Source organism: Phyllostomus discolor, chromosome X (genome assembly GCF_004126475.2).
Source record: "Phyllostomus discolor isolate MPI-MPIP mPhyDis1 chromosome X, mPhyDis1.pri.v3, whole genome shotgun sequence".
NCBI classification, from domain to species: Eukaryota; Metazoa; Chordata; class Mammalia; order Chiroptera; family Phyllostomidae; genus Phyllostomus; species Phyllostomus discolor.
In genome coordinates, this window is record NC_050198.1 from 84,519,556 (window position 1) to 84,537,371 (window position 17,816).

Here is a 17,816-nt window from a genome sequence, read left to right on the forward strand (position 1 = left end):
TCAGCCAACGACCTGACCCAAAGCTCAGTGTTGCCACTAGGGTGCTGTGCAATTTGGGACAAGCTTATCTTCCCTCAGCTTCCACGTTCTCAGTTTTAGTTGGGAGATAATAATAGTATACATCTAACAAGTTTATGAAATTCTCTGAAAGTTACTAGAAGAGTACTCAACAAATATTTGCTAAATTTGACTCATTTAAATGTAAGCAGAATTACTGAATGTCAGAGTCCTCCAAAATTATTTGTTACAACCCCAAAAAGGGCTTGTCCAAGGCCATAGCCTAAGTTCTATCTCTTCTATAAACTCAGCAACACATCTGCATCCTCATTAGAGTGCTACCACTATCTCCAGGTGAATTCCCTGTAAGCCCCCCTTTGCTTGTAATAGTTGTTTAATAGATATTTTTCTACATACAAAGGAAGAGAAGGAAAGGGAAGGTAGAAAGGAACCATGACACTAAACTAAGGCCCACAGGTCATATAACAATGTTTGGCCATTCAGAGAGTATTTGGATGACAATACAATGGCTCACATACTATGGATCAGGTATTACTCTAAGCAGTTTTCATAAATTAATGTACTTAATCCTCACAACAACTTTATAATGCCCATTTTACAGCTGCAAAAACTGAGGCTCAGAATGGTTTCAAACTTGCCTAAGGTTATCAATGGGAGACCTAGGATTCCAAGTAGGTAGTCTGTATAGGGAAATGGTTCTCCAATTTGATGATGCACTGGAATCATCTGGAGAACCTGTTAAAACACAGATGGCTAAGTCCCATCACCAGAGTTTCTGATTGAGTAGGCCTGGGATGGGGCCCAAGAATTTGCATTGTTAGTAAGTTCCTGGGTGATGCTACTGTTGCTGATAGAGGGCCATACTTTGAACATCAATGTATATAGATTCTGCATTCTTTACCACATTATTATACTATCCAGGTCATTCTCCTGCAAAATCCTCCATTGACTCCCACATGACATTCAAGATAAAATACAGATACCTCTTAAAAGCATGCAGAGCACTTAATGATCTGGCCTTATTTAACTTTACAATTTCGTCTGCTTATGGTACCCTCCATATACCATTCTCCAAAATGATTCTAGAATGTAGCAGGAGCATTCTCCTTCTCTTTGTCTCTCTTTCGCTCTCTCTTCTCTCTGTAATTGCTATGCTTTCTCTTTAGGATGCCTACAACCCCACATGTTCTTCCTGCCACCACTTGACAAACTTCTTGTGCTTCAAGGTTAGAGATTCATCTCAAGCATTGTCTCCTTCTATAGACCTTACAGAATCCTAATTCCTACCCCTACCCCAAGCTGGACTGAGGGGCTCCCAGTTCTCTGAAATTTCCTCAGTCACAGCCCTGCTCTCACTATATTATAATTTTCTATGCATTGCTTTCACAGAAAGCTAAAATAAACCATGTCTAAAGAACTACAGAAAAGTATGAGAATGATATTTTAATAAATAGAGAATATGAACAAAGATAAAAATTATTTTTAAAAAACTAAATAGAAATTCTGGAGTTGAAAAGTACAATATGTGATATGAAAATTTCACTAGAGAGATTCAGTATCAGATTTGAACAAGCAGAAGAAAAAATCAGCAAACTTTAAGATATTGATATTCAATGTGCCAAACAGAAAGGAAAAAAAACATGAGCACAGCCTGAGATCTAAGAACTCTTAAGTATACCAACATACACATAATGGGAATATCAGGAGAAGAGACAGAGAAAGAAACAGAAAGAATATTTGAAGAAATAATAATCAAAATCTTCCTAAAATGATGAAAAATATTAATTTACACATCCATAAAGCTCAACTAATCCAAGAAGAATAAACCCAAAAAGTTCTACACCTAAACAATCATAAGAAAACTGTTGAAAGCCAAAGGAAAGGAGATAAGCTTGAAAGCTGCATGAAATAAATGACTCGTCACATACAAAGGGTTCTTGATAAGATTAACAGTTGATTTCTTATCAAACCAGGAAGGCAAGAATGCAGTGGATGACATTAACAGTGCTGAAAGGCAAAATCTGTCAACCAAGAATTCTATATTTAGCAAAACTATACTTAAAATGAAGGAGAATATTATTTAGCCATAAAAAAAGAATGAAATCTTGCCACTTGTGACAATATGGATGGATCAGCCTAAGGGAAATATGTCAGAGAACTAAAAATACCATATGATCTCATTTAATTGTGGAATCTGAAAAAACGAAAAATCAAGCTCATAGATATAGAGAACAACAGATTGGTCATTGCCAGAGGTGGAGGTTGGGAGCAAAATGGGTGAAAGTGATCAAAAGGTACAAATTTCCAGTTATAAAATAAATAAGCCCTGGGTATATAATGTACAGCATGGTGACTATAGTTAATAATGCTGTATTGCATATTTGAAAATTGCTAATAAAAAATTCTTAAGAGTCCTTATCATAAGAAAAATTGTAATGAGGCATAGTGACAGATGTTAGCTAGACTTACTGTGTAGACTTATTGTGGTGATCATTTCATAACACAGGCATAACTCAAAGATGTTAAAGGTTTGGTTCAAGACCACTATAATAAAATGAATATCACAATAAGTCACACAATTTTTTGGTTTCCTAGCACATATAAAAGTCAGGCTTACACAATACTGCAGTCTATTAAGTATGCAATAACATTATGTCTAAAAACGCAAATTATATACCTTAATTAAAATATTTTATTTATTAAAATGCTAACTGTCATCTGAGCCTCTTGGAAAAATGCACCAGTAGACTTGCTTGATGCAGGGTTGTCACAAACCTTTGATTTGTACTGAAATATCTATGAAGTGAAATAAAATGAAGTATGCCTATTGTGTTGCAGCCTTTCAAGGCCAGACAGGTTTACTTGAGATTTGGGCCGACAGAAGATAATTTGAGGAGCCTTGGGAATGTATGAAATGTCTTTATTCAAGGGTGGGGTGATCCATGCATACCACAGGCTGCATGTTGCATCCACGGGGAGTCCCAACTCCCTTATATACTAAATGCACACAAAGCCAGCAGGGTGCTAAGGTATTATATAACAATGCATGATTCTGCACATGTGGGCCCATTGTCAAGGCTATGGGAAACTGCTTATCATGCCCATTCTCAAGGTTATGGGAATACTGCTTATCTTAGTTGCCCAGACATCTGGGTGAGGGAGCCTGATTGACTCTGTTTCCCCTACACCTATATGTACAAATATCAAATCATTGTGTTGTTGAAATTAATACCATGTTCCATGTCAATTACACCTTACTAAAAAAAAAAAAAAGAGGAAAAAAGAAATGGCAAAGGGAGTCTTTCAGGATGAAATAAAAAGACACTAGACAATAACTCAAATCCATCCAAAGAAATAGAGGCCACCAGAAAATTTAATATTTATAGGTAAATAATAAAGATATTAATTGGTTTGTAACTCCATTTTCTCCACTTGACTGAAAAAAAAAACAACTGCATAAAGCAATAATTATAAATCTATGTTGCTGGGAAAACCAAGTTAAAGATGTAATTATGATGTTCATTTTACAGATGAGGAACAGAGGCATGCTCAAACTGAGGCATGGAGAGGTAGTGTGCTTTGCCCAAGCCAAACCACAGTAAAGAGGCAGAGGCGAGAATTGAACATATTCTCGCCTGAAAGCATAGCCTGTGAGTTTAATCCCCTTGCTATACTGTGTGAAGAAGAGCCCTGGCATTTCTACCTAGCTGCCAGATGGGTCTCTTTGGAGGAAGTTCAAAATATCCTGCCAGGATTCCAGTCAAGATGATAGCATAGATAAACATGGCTCACCTCCTCACACAACCACATCAAAATTACAACTAAAATATAGAACAACTGTCACTAAGAACCATCAGTAGTTGAGCTGAATGGAAGTCTGACAACTACAGAATTAAACAAAACACATCCATCCAGACTGGCATGAGGGGTGGAGATGTGGAACGGGCTGGTCCCACATCCACGTGTAGTGGATAAAAATTTGGGAGGGATTTCTTGTGAGGGAGGAGTCCCAGCCCCACACCAGGCTCCACAGCCCTGGGTTTCAGTGCTACCAAAATAAGTCTGCATAAATTCTGCCACAAAACCTAGCAGGGACTGAGTCAGTGGAATAAACTTCTGGAGGCCCAAGCAGTTCCCCGTAAATAACCCACATATGGACTTACTAAGACCCATTCCCTCTAAGCTCCAGCACTGAGGTAACAGCTTGAAAGGCATCAGTGGCATACAGGGAGGAACTGAAGTGTCTGGCATCAAGGCAGAAGCTGGGGGACAGTTTTCCTAGACAGAAAGATGGCAGAGGCCATTGTTCCTTTTCTGAGTCCTCTCCATACAGAGCCACAGAGCTGATAGGTGATACAATATCTGAGACTCCATCAACCTGGCTAACACAGTTTTCCCTGCCCTGGAGATCCCTTGACACTCCATGCCACCCAAACTATGGGCCCACCCAACTTGTTAACCATGAATTTTCCATATGAATGGCTGGTCTTGGCTCATGCTTCACAACTTCCTAAATCCTATCAAACAAGTAACAGCTGGCCTTCATGAGACCTCAACCCCTGTACCTCTTGGTAAGTGGCCCCAGGCCCAGCACTAGCAGCAGCCAGCCTAGATTCACAGCTTGGCTTCACCTGGGAATCTCCAAGCCTAGCACAAGTACCAACCATCTCAGATTGCTCTATAGCTCAGGCAGGGTGGCCCCAGGCAGAGTACAGGTTGGGACTGATCTTGATCTGCACCACCTAGGAAACTGCAGCGCCTGTGCCCCCAGTGGACAGCTACAAACCATGTTGGAACACCACTACCCTGCCTCTACACAGCTGGTCCTCCATGGAGGGTGGAGGTTAGTGGTCAGTGGTCACAGCCAATTCTTGCAGCTGACTGGCCTGGGTAAGCCTATCCCATTGACCTGTCAACAGCAATCAAGGCTCAATGACAAGAGGAGTATACTCAACCCATAAGAAAGGTGCACCTCAAGTACCCAGATTGGGTGATAGGGGAGGCTGTGACACTGGACCCTACAGGACACCTGCTACATTAGGTCATGCTATCAGGACAGGGAGTCAAATTAGCTCTACCTAATACATAGAAGCAAACACAAGGAGGCTGCCAAAATGAGGAAACAAAGAAATATGGCCTAAATGAAAGAACCGATCAAAGCTCCAGAATAAGAGCTAAACAAAATGGAGATAAGCAATCTATGTGATGCAGAGTTCAATACACTAGTTTTAAGGATCTCAAGGAACTTAGTGATGACCTCAGCAGCATAAAAAAGATCCAGTCAGAAATGAAGGATACACTAATTGAAATAAAGAACAATTTACATGGAAACAACAGTAGAGTGGGTGGAGCTGAGATTCAAATCAATTATTTGGGACATAAGGAAGCAAAAAAAATGAGTCAGAACAATAATAAGAAAAAAATGAATCCAAAATAATGACGATAGGGTAAGGAGGCTCTAGAACAACTTCAGGCATTCCAACATTTGCATCACAGGGGTGCCAAAAGGAGAAGGGAAAGAGCAAGAAATTGAAAATCTATTTGAAAAAATAACAAAAGAAAACTTCCCTAATTTGTTGAAGGAAATAGGCAAATCCAGGAAGCAGAGAGTCCCAAACAATATGATGCAAAGAGGCCACACTAAGGCACATCATAATTAAAATGCCAAATTTTAAAGATAGAGAATCTTAAAAGCAGCAAGACCAAAGCAGTTAGTTACCTACAGGTTAGCCCCCATAAGACTGTCAGCTGATATTTCAAAAGAAACTGCAGGCTAGAAAAGATTGGCAAGAAATATTCAAAGTCATGAAAAGCAGGGACCTACAGGCAAGTTTGTTCTACCCAGCAAAAATATAATTTAGAATGGAAGAGAAGATGAAGACCTTCCCAGACAAGGTAAAGCTAAAGAAGTTCATCATCACCAAACCATTATTATATGAAATCTTAAAGGGACTTATTTAAGAAAAAGAAGATCAAAACTATGAACATTAAAGTGGCAATAAAAACATATCTATCAACAATTGAATCTAAGACACAAACTAGCTCTGGCTGGTGTAGCTCAGTGGATTGAGTGCGAGCCTGTGAACCAAAGGGTCACCAGTTCTATTCCAAGTCAGAGCACAGCCTGGGTTGCAGACCAGGTCCCCAGTAGAGGGCACATAAGAAGCAACCACACACTGATGGTTCTCTTCCTTTCTTTTTCCCACCCTTCCTCTCTCTCTAAATAAATAAAAATCTTTAAAAATATTTAAAAAAAACACAAACTATGCAAGCAAGAAAAACAGAGACAGCCTCATGAATACACAGAGTGTTTTGACGGTTGCCAGATGGGAGGAGGGCATGGGAGAATGGGTGAAGAGGTGAGGATATTAAGAAATGCAAATAAGTAGTTACAGAATAGCCATGGGGATGTAAGGTATAGTATAGGAAATGGAGTAGCCAAAGAATTTATATACATGACCAACCCATGGACATGAACAATGGTGTGGGGATTGCCTGATGGAGTGGGGAGTGCTGGGTGAAAGGGGGCAAAGGGGGAAAAATCAGGACAACTGTAATATCATAATTAATAAAATATAATTAAAAGAAAAAAATTCCACCAAACAAGGTCCTTTAGAATACCTCCTCCTTTGAAGATTTCTATTGTAGTGTTCATATTGTCCCCAGCTCAGGGTTAGGCACACAGCAGATATTCAATAATTACAATTGAATTGTTTTTCTCCATAGTGACCTACATAGTTCAGGCACCTAATAAAAAGGCATCTTTAGTGAGGAAATGGCAAGACTATACATAATTCATTAAGTGTTTCCCATTGTGCTAGGAGCCATGTGAAGGGTTTATATATATTGGAGTTATCTTGTTTCATCCACATAAGAACCATATGAATTAGGTTCTATAGCTATCTTGTTTTATGTATACTATGAGGAAATTGAGGCACCAAGCATTTAAATAACTAATGCAAGGTCTCACAGCTGGTAAGTGGCAGAGCTGGAATGTGACCTCAGACAGTCTGATTCCAAACACCATGCTCTTTCCACTCAGCCATGTTAGGAGTATCTGAGATTTTTCCAGCTCTAGATCTTAGTTCCAAAATGAGGAGCTGACATTCAGAGAAGGTAGTATGATTTCAGAAGTGTCTAAAAAGTGTCTTCTCTCAATATTCCTTTATCAACTTTCCCAGTTGCCAGCAGATACCTGAAATTCCACTGTTAGAGATTTATTCCTTTGATTTAAGACTTTTATTCCCTGAAACCAAGGTCTAGGAATGAGCATATAACCTGTTGTAATATTCTTTCTGGAGAGATGCTTTTATTGAACATATAGACAGCCAAAATAAGATACAATCATATCCACAGAAGAAAATATGAAAGCATGAGGACTTGGGAGCTCCATGGAAGAGAAAGGAACAAGTTAGAGGGCTAAAACAAACAGATGTCACTATTTTGAAGAGGACCAGCCTACATCAAATGACAGTCATTGCTCTGGAAACATCCGCACAGACAGCACTGTTCCCAAGATGGAAAGCCTTTGTGTGAGATCCTTTGGAGCAAGGTTCTTCAGGGGAAGTGGTGCTGAAAACCCCAGAGTTGTCTGTTTATCCTGGAATTCCTTGACTTAGCTCTGAAATATTACTCAGCACAAATTCCTGATTGTCCATAATGTTACTGTGAGACAATCTCTATCTCTAAAGCAAGAGGAAAGGAGCTAAGAAGCAGAAAGGGGGAAGGGTGGAGCAGCTTGTTTTTCCACCCAGCTGAAGTTGAGTGCCATAGAAGAAGTGTTCTTGCCCTGGCTTGGCTCTGCTCTTGATGGCTATATGACCTTGAGCAAGTCATTCTGGCTGCTACACTCATTTCCACTCAACTTTATTTGTCTTCTATATGCTAATGGTTTTAGTATATTCTTATACTAAACCTCCCTGCTGAGATAGAGCTATTGTCCTCAATAGGCTGAAGCCCCCTCCTGAGAAAACTTACAAAAATAAGCATCTAATTTTACACATCTGTCTATTATATAAAGAAAGTTCCCTGACTTCAAAACCTATGTTCTATGCTACACTGTATTTTAAATCAGCTGTCAGTACTTCAGAGCTTTGAAACCTTATTAATATTCCTGAGCCTTAATTTCCTAGTCTATAAAATGGGGATAAATTGTACTTTCCTGTCACATATTAAACACTACGCTTGGCACATATTAAATGCTTCATATGTGTTATTAACAGTAACTAAATGAGCAATGGTCACATTTGATCCCCAAATTTGTTTTCATGTCAATGGAAGATTGGGTCCTTTCTCTATTTTTGAGACATTTAAATCAAATGAAAGCCAATTCAGGTTTTAGAAACATGGGTAACGCCTTCGGCCTTCTCATCTAGACTATAAGCTATCAAAGGGTTCTGCCTCTAAACTTGCAAAGTTACATGTGGTACTTCATAGATGCTATCTACCACACTGCCAGGGTGGAGCACACAGACTGGCATCAGCTGACCAGAGACCCAGTGTGGTCTATTTGGTGGAATTCCTGGGGCATTGGGAAGTACACCCCCTGACACATACCCATTTTCCTAATCATTCCCCTTTGGTGCCTGAAATGCCCACACTGTCTTCTAAAGAGATGCAGCCCAGAAATATCTACCCTATCAGTTCTCAATCTAGTGCTGTAGCCTTCATCCATAGAGGCTTTTGGCCTCCTGGATACTCATGTTAATATGCAAGTATGCCTATTATGCCCCAGGCTCTTACCAACTAACTCCCAACTCACAGTTAATTGCTTAGCCAGGCCTAACAGAGTGGGGTACAGAATGATGATGTGAACTAGAGGGCGGGTTGGACTGGTAGCCAGAAGGCAAGTGGTGCTAAAGGAGTTGGGGGCTGGGGGCTTGGGGCCAGACCTTCTGATCCAACCTCACTGTGGGTAGCCCTTGTGTTCCTCCCTTCAGTCTGCCTAAAACTTCAGACAGAAATTATTATTTATTTTATTGTTTTTATTTTTTAACATTTTTATTGTTGTCCATGTACAGTTTTCTGCCTTTCCCCCCACCTCCTTCCCCTGTTTCCACCCCCTCTTGTTATTGTCCATATGTCCTTTATAATTGTTCCTGTAAACCCAGACCCTTTTCCTCCATTATCCCCTCCTCTCTCCACTCTGGTCACTGTCAGCCTATTCTCGATTTCAAAGTCTTTGGCTATACCTTGCTTGATTGTTTGTTTTGTTGATTAGGTTCCTGTTAAAGGTGAGAACATATGGTATTTGTCTTTCACCATCTGGCTTATTTCACTTAGCATAATGCTCTCCAGTTCCATCCATGCTGTTACAAAGGGTAGGAGCTCCTTCTTTCTTTCTGCTGCATAGAATTCCATTGTGTAGATGTACCATAGTTTTTTGATCCATTCATTTATTGATGAGCACCTACATTGCTTCCAGTACTTGGCTATTATAAATTGTGCTGCTGTGAACATTGGGGTGCAGAGGTTCTTTTGGATTGGTGTTTCAGGGTTTTTAGGGTATAATCCTAGCAGTAGAATTGCTGGGTCAAAAGGTAATTCCATTTTTAGTTTTCTGAGGAAATTCCATACTGTTTTCCATAGTGGTTGCACCAGCCAGAAATCCCACCAACAGTGCCCTAGGGTTCCCTTTTCTCCAATATCTCTCCAACGTTTGTTGTTTGTTGCTTTGTTTATGATGGTCATTCTGACCAGTGTGAAGTGGTATCTCATTGTGGTTTTAATTTGCATCTCTCTGATGGCTAGTGATACTGAGCATCTTTTGATATGTTTCTGGACCCTCTGTATGTCCTCCTTGGAGAAGTGTCCAGACAGAAATTAAATCCAGTGTCTGAGCAGCACAAGGTTGGGTAATCAAGTCATACCAATTTGGGCTAATGGGTGCAGAGGAGGCTGGTATACATTATGGACCCTTTTTCAAAGAGATACAGTTTTATGATTGCCCAGCCGGCACAGTAGCATGGAACTAATAGCTAACCAAGGGCTGCCAAGTCCCAGGCCTGCCAGATCTGCTTAAATGACAAGATAAGAACCATTTATAATTAGCACATTTGGTCTGTAAATGGGCCTTACTACACTCCTAGCCAACAGTTTGTTCCCAGGGTTGTGATGAGCATGTACCCACAATGCTTACTCCATTGTAACAGAATCCCAAAGAAAATCCAAGCCCAGCCCCCAGCAGATGCTCTCAAATGCTGAGACAAGGCCATCCAAAGCAGTGACCAATGTTTGGCTCTTGACAGATCATCAAGAAGCAGTAGTGTGAGGGAGGAGAAACCCTGACCTTTGTTAGAATGAAACATAAGAACTCTGAGACCGAAATGGCCCTGGACTCCCTTATCTACTAAGAATATTCAAAGTCTTCCCAAACATCAACTGTAATTTTTTTGTGGGCATTGAGTGGGGAGTGGTGCATAGTTAGAAGCCAGAGATGAAACATTTTGGTTGTGTTAAGACAAAGTGTCAGTAAGACATCCCAAGCAAGCTGGGAAGAAAGATGGTGAGGGCCTCCCACCACTGCTCTGCTCCATAATACTGCTGGGAATAGATACCCACTTCTGTTGTTGGTTTTTTTTTTTTTTTTTCTCAAGAAAAGTCAATGGACAACAAGGATCCTGTGTGCATTCTCCTGCCATGACACACATACTCACATACACACTCCATACACAAGTCCTTTGTTGAACTAAAGGGCAGGAAATTGGGAAATTCAAAAAGAAGAGTCTGAGAAGCCATTTTATTTCATTTTCAGGGGTCTTCTCACCATTCTGCAAAGGAGCCTGCCTGGAGTGATACAGACCAGAACCCCTCTCGTGGAGTCTTATTTCTCATCCTAGATATAAAACAGAGAACTGCCAGGCCCCAGGGCAGGAAAAGCTTCAACTGAAGGAGAAAATTGCAGTAGGCTCTAAAAGTAACCCAGGGTTGGTCTTGTGGGTGTGGTGGATTTGTGTTTTGGTAATGTGAACACATAAAAAAGGTGAGCCTGTGCAAAAAAATCACAGGAAAAGATCCAAAAGCCCACTTGAGCTGGGTCTGAAGGGGCAGCCAAACAGATAAAGGCTTCCCTCTCTCCTTTTAGATTTGTCAGTTGAATTTTCTTTGTCCTCTGGACTGAAGTTTGGAGTTCGTGAGTATGTACATGCAGGCAATATGTGCCCCAAAGCCTGTGCCAGGCAATAATGGGGGACTTGGGGTACCTGGGGCTGTTTCCTCAGAGATATGGCTATGTGCAAGGACAAGAAGCCTTTGGATCACTAAAGGTGAGAGAATTCTAGTTGGAGCAAAATTATAAAGGCAAACACAAGCATAGTGGGGTGGCAGAGGTGCTGGGGCTTGAACAGAGGGCCCAGACCAGAAGTGTTGAGAGGTGAGGAAGTGCAAAAAAAAAAAAAACATACTGTGCTTGTCAGATACTACAGATTATTGGCGTGAGAGTGTTCATGGCCCTTCCCTTGGGAAAAAATATTTGCAGACCGACATGTATTACATGAGCTCTCCAGCACAATGTCTGCCCAGTGGTCTCACCTTTGGAGAATAAATCTTACCTTCAAAAATCTGTATGGGCCCTAGGAAACCTGGCTGAGGTTCTTTCCTGGGTGAAATACAATAAGCTAGGACATCTGTGCCTGATATTTTATGAGTAAAGCAAGGAGAGCTGTGCCTGGTTCTGCTTTGTCTGGGAGGGGGAAACATTCCCAAGGGAGCCCCCATTCCCAGCCCCTGCTTCCATTCTGCTCCCTCACTGCAGAATTGCGAGCCCTCTCAAATGTGTTGGGTTGAAGGTTTAGAATAAATCCTGGATGTGTTTTTTTTTTCCCCAAACTCCATCCAGGGGGGGCTTCCTATATTTAGCTTATTATCCCCAGCCCGTTGGCAATGACTAGGCCTGACCTCAAGGGAAAAGCCTGGCTGGTTCCTGAAGAAGTGTTAGCCTTAGGGAAGCATGAGAGTTGGGGGTCTCCTCAGAGCCCAGCATGCTCAGTGCTCTCTTTCCCTGTTCATGGGGCCTGCAGGAGTTAAAATGCAGGCTTAGTCCCCTACTCCACACCTGCAGAGGGACAGCAGGCCTGATCTGCCCCCAATGGCTGGCATACAGGGGCCTCATTCACAATTCACTGAATTTCTAGGGGCACTGCCTATCACAGGCCACTCTGCCGCAGGGCCTCCTTCTAACCAGTTGCTGCTGCTCACAGTCACGCCACTCTAATCTTGCAGATAGGCCCAAACCTCCCTTCCTCAGCACATTTTTTAGGAAGGGTGTTTTCTCTCTCTTGCTCTCTCTCTCTCTCTCTCTTTATCATCATCAAAATATATTCACAAAACACCCACATCTCTGTCCACACTATAAATCAGGGTGGGGAGCCTCTGGCCCACAGCCCAGATCTGGCCCTCAGCTTGATTCATCTGGTATGTGGGGGATACTGTACTGGCTGCCACAGCTGCAACCCAGAGTATAATGCCTGCCTCCCTTCCCGCCTCCCACCCCCTGGACTGCTGGGGCTGGCCCATTCCAAAGGGAGCCTCAAAAATAGCTTGACTCAGATGGTGGGGGTGGCTCCTGTGAACTCCTTCAGTTGCTTTTAAACGGGAAACGGGACTACAGAGCCAAGGAGGTGATTTTCATAATGAGAAAAGTCAATATTTAACGGCCACTTTGCTCATTTCCAGGACCGACCTAACAAAGGACATCACCTACATTTATCATTTAACCTGCCCAACCCCTTTGCGTTAAGAACTCTTATTTTCATCTGGAGTGTAGGAAACAGTGGCTCAGGCACTTGCCTAGCTAGCTCCAGAGCTAGGAAGCAGCCCAGCTGGGAGTCAAACCTGGCTGGCTTACATCAGTGCCTCTGTAGCCATTCTGCACTACTTTGTGCTATGCCAGTGCACTGGGCTTGCTCTCACGATTCTAGAGTCATATCTTATCCATGTCTCTGCATTGCATGCAGGAAAGATGTGTTAGTTTTGGGGTTACTACGAATTTGACTCCAGTTACTTTAGTGTAACGATCTCTGCTTTAAAGATTTATAAAAACAAATAAACAAATCTGAAGGGTAGAGATTGTGTTTAAAAGGCTACTTAGAATAATTAAAAGCAGTGAAACTTTTTAAAGCCCAGAATCCAAAGAAATAAAAGAAGACTAGAGTAGCTTATCACGAAGATTCCCCTTTCCTATTTGCCTAGATAGGGCATGATGAATAGGGGTGGGGAGAGAAGGGAAGAAGGTGAGGGAGAGGGTTAGGGAGAGGGAGAGCAAACCCTCTGGCCTTACTCTCCAAGAGACCTCTCGAAACCTTCCCATAGTATCTCAATGCCCCAATGCACCACTGGCACAACTCCTCATCTACTAAAAAAATCCATTAAGATCTCCGGACAGGTGATCTGGAGCCTGGAATTTATGGCCCAATAAAATGTAGTATGTTTCTGGGCACCAAAAAAAGATGTGTTAAATCTAGAAATACCCAGCAATTGAATGGTCAAAAATAAAAAGGGAACAGGGAGTAAGCCAGAGTCTCCCAGTGTCAGACCATCTGCCTACCTTTAAAAAAATGAATATAAGCTTTTGCCTGATGTAAAATCTGAAAATACCAATAGACCCACAAATACCCTTTGCTGACACTCCAAGGCAGCAGACAACTGCTAGGGTTTAGGAAAATTTGAAGAAACTCTAGACTGATCCAGGAAAGAGGAGACAGCTGCTTGGCGACAGACCCCCCAGAGCCCCCTGACTCCTGCTTCTTAAGGCCCAAGTGACAAGAGGTATAAAATAAAGGAAAGGTTTGGATGGGCCCCCAACTCCACCAGTAGGGTAGTCCCAGAATCCAACAGCTAGTAGAAATGGCTCTGGCAGTGCGATACTCCAAATGAGTACATCTCATCCTCCCGAGATCCTTAGAAAACGGAAGTTTTGCTATGCTCATTCCTCAGACGTCCCTGGTGCCCTCCAACCTATTTGTATCTCTTCATCCTCTCTCTAAACATTTGTTGTCTGGCAGGCACAGCTGCAGGCTCCTAAAAGCTATGGCCTCAGACCTCTGGGAGACCCCACCAAAAGTGGTCAACATGAGGAGTATCAACCTAGAAGCAAGTGGACCCTGCAGGCCTGATCACAGAAAACTCATGCCTCTGTTTTCAGAACCTGCTTGTATCTTTCCCCTGTGGCATTCCAGAAGCCAATAACTCAGAGGAGTTTCATTCTACTCAGAGAGAAGTGTATAAAAACTATAAGAATCTAAGGAAGTAAATCAAAGTCAAAATGCATCTAGCAGCCTGGTGACCTATTTCCTGAATTGAATGTTGGAATTGCCTTCCCACAGAATGGCCAATTGTGATGTGTTAGTATTTTCATGCAGTGCAACCCTCTGGCATGGAGGCGCTGCCCCATTCCTTCCCAAGGAAATTCCACTGCAGGCAATGTTATGATTAGTGGACTAATAACACTTGTCATTGGAACACTCCAGACAAATCTGCAGTGTGGACTGGCCTCCAAGTCCCTTAATCACCTATTTCATCATCTCAACACTGGAGCCCTGGCAATGGGGATGGGCTTGTGGATCCCAATAATTAACCAAAGGGACAGCTGCTTGCTTGCATGGGGATCTCCCTTCCCTCCATTCATAATCTGAAGCCTATCTGGGGTGTTAACTGGTGTGGTTAACATGTCCAATACTGGATGGTAACTAGAAAAAGAGATACTACAGGCTAATTCTGAAGCAAGCCACCTGCTTGTTCATTCCTGACATTAATGCACACACATATTTCTTGTGATTAACTTGCTGGGGTTCTGGGAAGGCGCCAGGGGAAAAAGTCCAGGAAGTGGGTGCATGCTAGTGTGCGTGCCACCTGATTGGGAGCACTACCGATCCCCAACACTATAATGGTGAGCTCCTTTAACATTACCCTAACATTGCATAGGGGTATAGAGGGAGGTGATATGGAAACCCTAATCACACTATGGCCTCTGAAGAAGCCAACGGGGTCAGTGGGAAGTGATGGGGGCTGAAGAACAGTCTCCTTGACTCCTTCATTTGGGTGCCTTTTGATTGGGCTTTGAACCAAATCAGACCCAATTAGCTGAAGACAGAGACTTACAGTCTTTGAGTGAACTGATTTAGAAATGAGTATGTATAAAAAGAGAATATGATTACATAAACAAGTAGGGGAGAGTGAGGTTTATACAATCATAGCACAAAGAAAAGAATCTCCCAGGACTTACTGATTTCTCAGAACTGCTGGCTATCCTCAGGTCAGTGGACTCAATTTCCTTTCTAACCCTGAGAGCCACTGGGGCTTCTTGGCTACATCTCCGAGTAAAGAAATAAACATATAAAGAGAGAACAAAGTTAGGGGGAGTGAGTTGTGAGAGCAAGACAGACAGGGTGAGAAAAAAGAAAATTAAAAGGAAGTTAGTATTGTTGGAAGATAGACTGCTAACAATGTCTGCAGATCCCTAGCAGAAGCACCAGAGCTGCAGGATGCCTGGACTGGCTTTAGGTAGAAGTGCTTTCCCAGTGAACATATCTGATTATTTGAAACACATTAGCAGTTCTCTAGATAACAAGACACAAGGCAGACAATCCTTGGCAATTTTCTTCTCACAGATGCTGTACTCATTCTCCAAAGTTTCTGGCATAACTACACTATTCATGGGATGCCCAGGGTGAGATGTCTGCTCCCAAGCAAACTCAGTAAATCCCAGGTGTCCAACCCCACATCTCTCTGGACCCAGGTACCAAGAAAGTATGGCTTTTGCTCCCTCTCTCACCCTCCCTGAGAAGTGCAGACTGTCCAGTGGACCACACAACTTTTGGAGCAAAGGCTCAAACATTCTCTGGGAAAGTTCCACCCCAATCCTTTTCCCACTGACCTTTCCAAAATTCATTTGGCTTTGTTTTGGGCTCAGCAAATTATGAAAGTTAGCTTCCAGGGGAGCTAGAGATGAGGCATTCCCAATGTGGGATTCAGAACTCTGTTAGTTTCCACAAAAGTGCCAGAGTGTAGTTTGGGGGTGGTTTTCCCTCATATTTAGACAATGACGCAAAATCTGTTGATTTGTTTAGACACAATTCTCCCTTAGCAGGACAGATGGTATTCAACAGAATGAAATAATTAGGATATTTTAAAAGAAATAATTATGTGGGAAAATAGAGTTGGAGTCAAACATGCCTGGAAATCTGTATGAATAATTCATATTTAACATGTCCATAAAAATTGTCATTATAAATTCTGTTGCCTTGTTATCCTGAGGTAAAACAAGCACTTATCAACAAGAGGTGTTTCATAGCATGCTGTTAAAGACAAAAATGTTTTTTAAATCCTCATGGGAACGGTGTCATGAAACGTTCAGTTTATTTCATCTCTTCCTGGGGAAACTGAAGTTCCTGGTGAAACAACTTTATTAGGCAATGGCTCAATTACACTAAATGGTGTTTTAAAAATAATACAGCAGGGTGGGAGTTAGGGGGAAGCTATCTTCTTAAATTGCTTTTTCTTTGACTGTGAGCTGCCTTTGGCTTTCCATAGCTCAGGGTCCAAAAGAGGGGCTTCTTTCTGAAACATACACTTCCTTTAATGAAAAATTTATGTGAGCCCTGGCTGGCATAGCTCAGTGGATTGAGCGTGGGCTGCGAACCAAAGTGTCGCAGGTTCGATTCCCAGTCAGGCCACATACCTGGGTTGCAGGCCACGGCCCTCAGCAACCGCACATTGATGTTTCTCTTGCTCTCTCTTTCTCCGTCCCTTCCCTCTCTAAAAATAAATAAATAAAATCTTTAAAAAAGATTAAAAAATCATTTAAAAAAAGAAAAGAAAAATTTATGTGTAAAGCTCTCTACTAGGCACACATCACTCCTCTACCCACACAAGTGAGGATGCAAGAGCCTGCATGACATACTTAATCCTGAGTCAGCTGACTCCTGGAGCAAACAGGATGCCTGAATGCAAAGAGGAAGTCATTTAATTCCAGCTAACCCTATTGACCACAGGGTTTGCTTCTTGCTTCCCCCATGGCCAGTGCCACCAAGCTCTCTTTCACTTGTGTGAACTGACAAAGGCAAAGTCGTGTGAATTTGGCCCAGCACCTTGATGGGGTACTATGCCAGAATGACAATGTGTAATAAAATCTGCCCAATTTAAAAGTTATGGGGCCAGGGAAAAGAGCAGACTTTGAAATAAGTGGATTTGGCATAATACTCTCTAGTTCCATCTGTGTTGTCCCAAAACATAGGGATTCCTTCTTTCTTTCTGCTGCATAGTGTTCCATTGTGTAAATGTACCACAGTTTTTTGATCCACTCATTTAATGATGAGCACTTACACTGTTTCCAGCACTTGCGTGTTGTAAATTGTGCTGCTATGAACGTTGGAGTGCATAGGTTCTTTTGAATTTGGTTTCAGGATTCTTAGGGTATAATCCCAGCAGTGGGATCACTGGATCAAAAGGCAGTTCCATCTTCAGTTTTTTAAGGAAATCCCATGCTGTTTTCCACAGTGGCTACTCCAGTCTGCATTTTCACCAACAATGTACTAGTGTTCCCTTGTCTCCACATTCTCGCCAGCACTTGTTGTTTGTTTATTTGTTGATGACAGCCATTCTGACCAGTGTGAAGTGGTATCTCATTATAGTTTTAATTTGCATCTCTCTAATGGCTAGTGATGTTGATATATTGAAATAAGCCAGGTGGTGAAAGCAAATACCATGTGATCTCACCTATAAGTGGAACCTAATCAACAAAACAAACAAATGAGCAAAATCAAACCAGAGACATGGAAATAAAGAACAAATTGACAGTAACC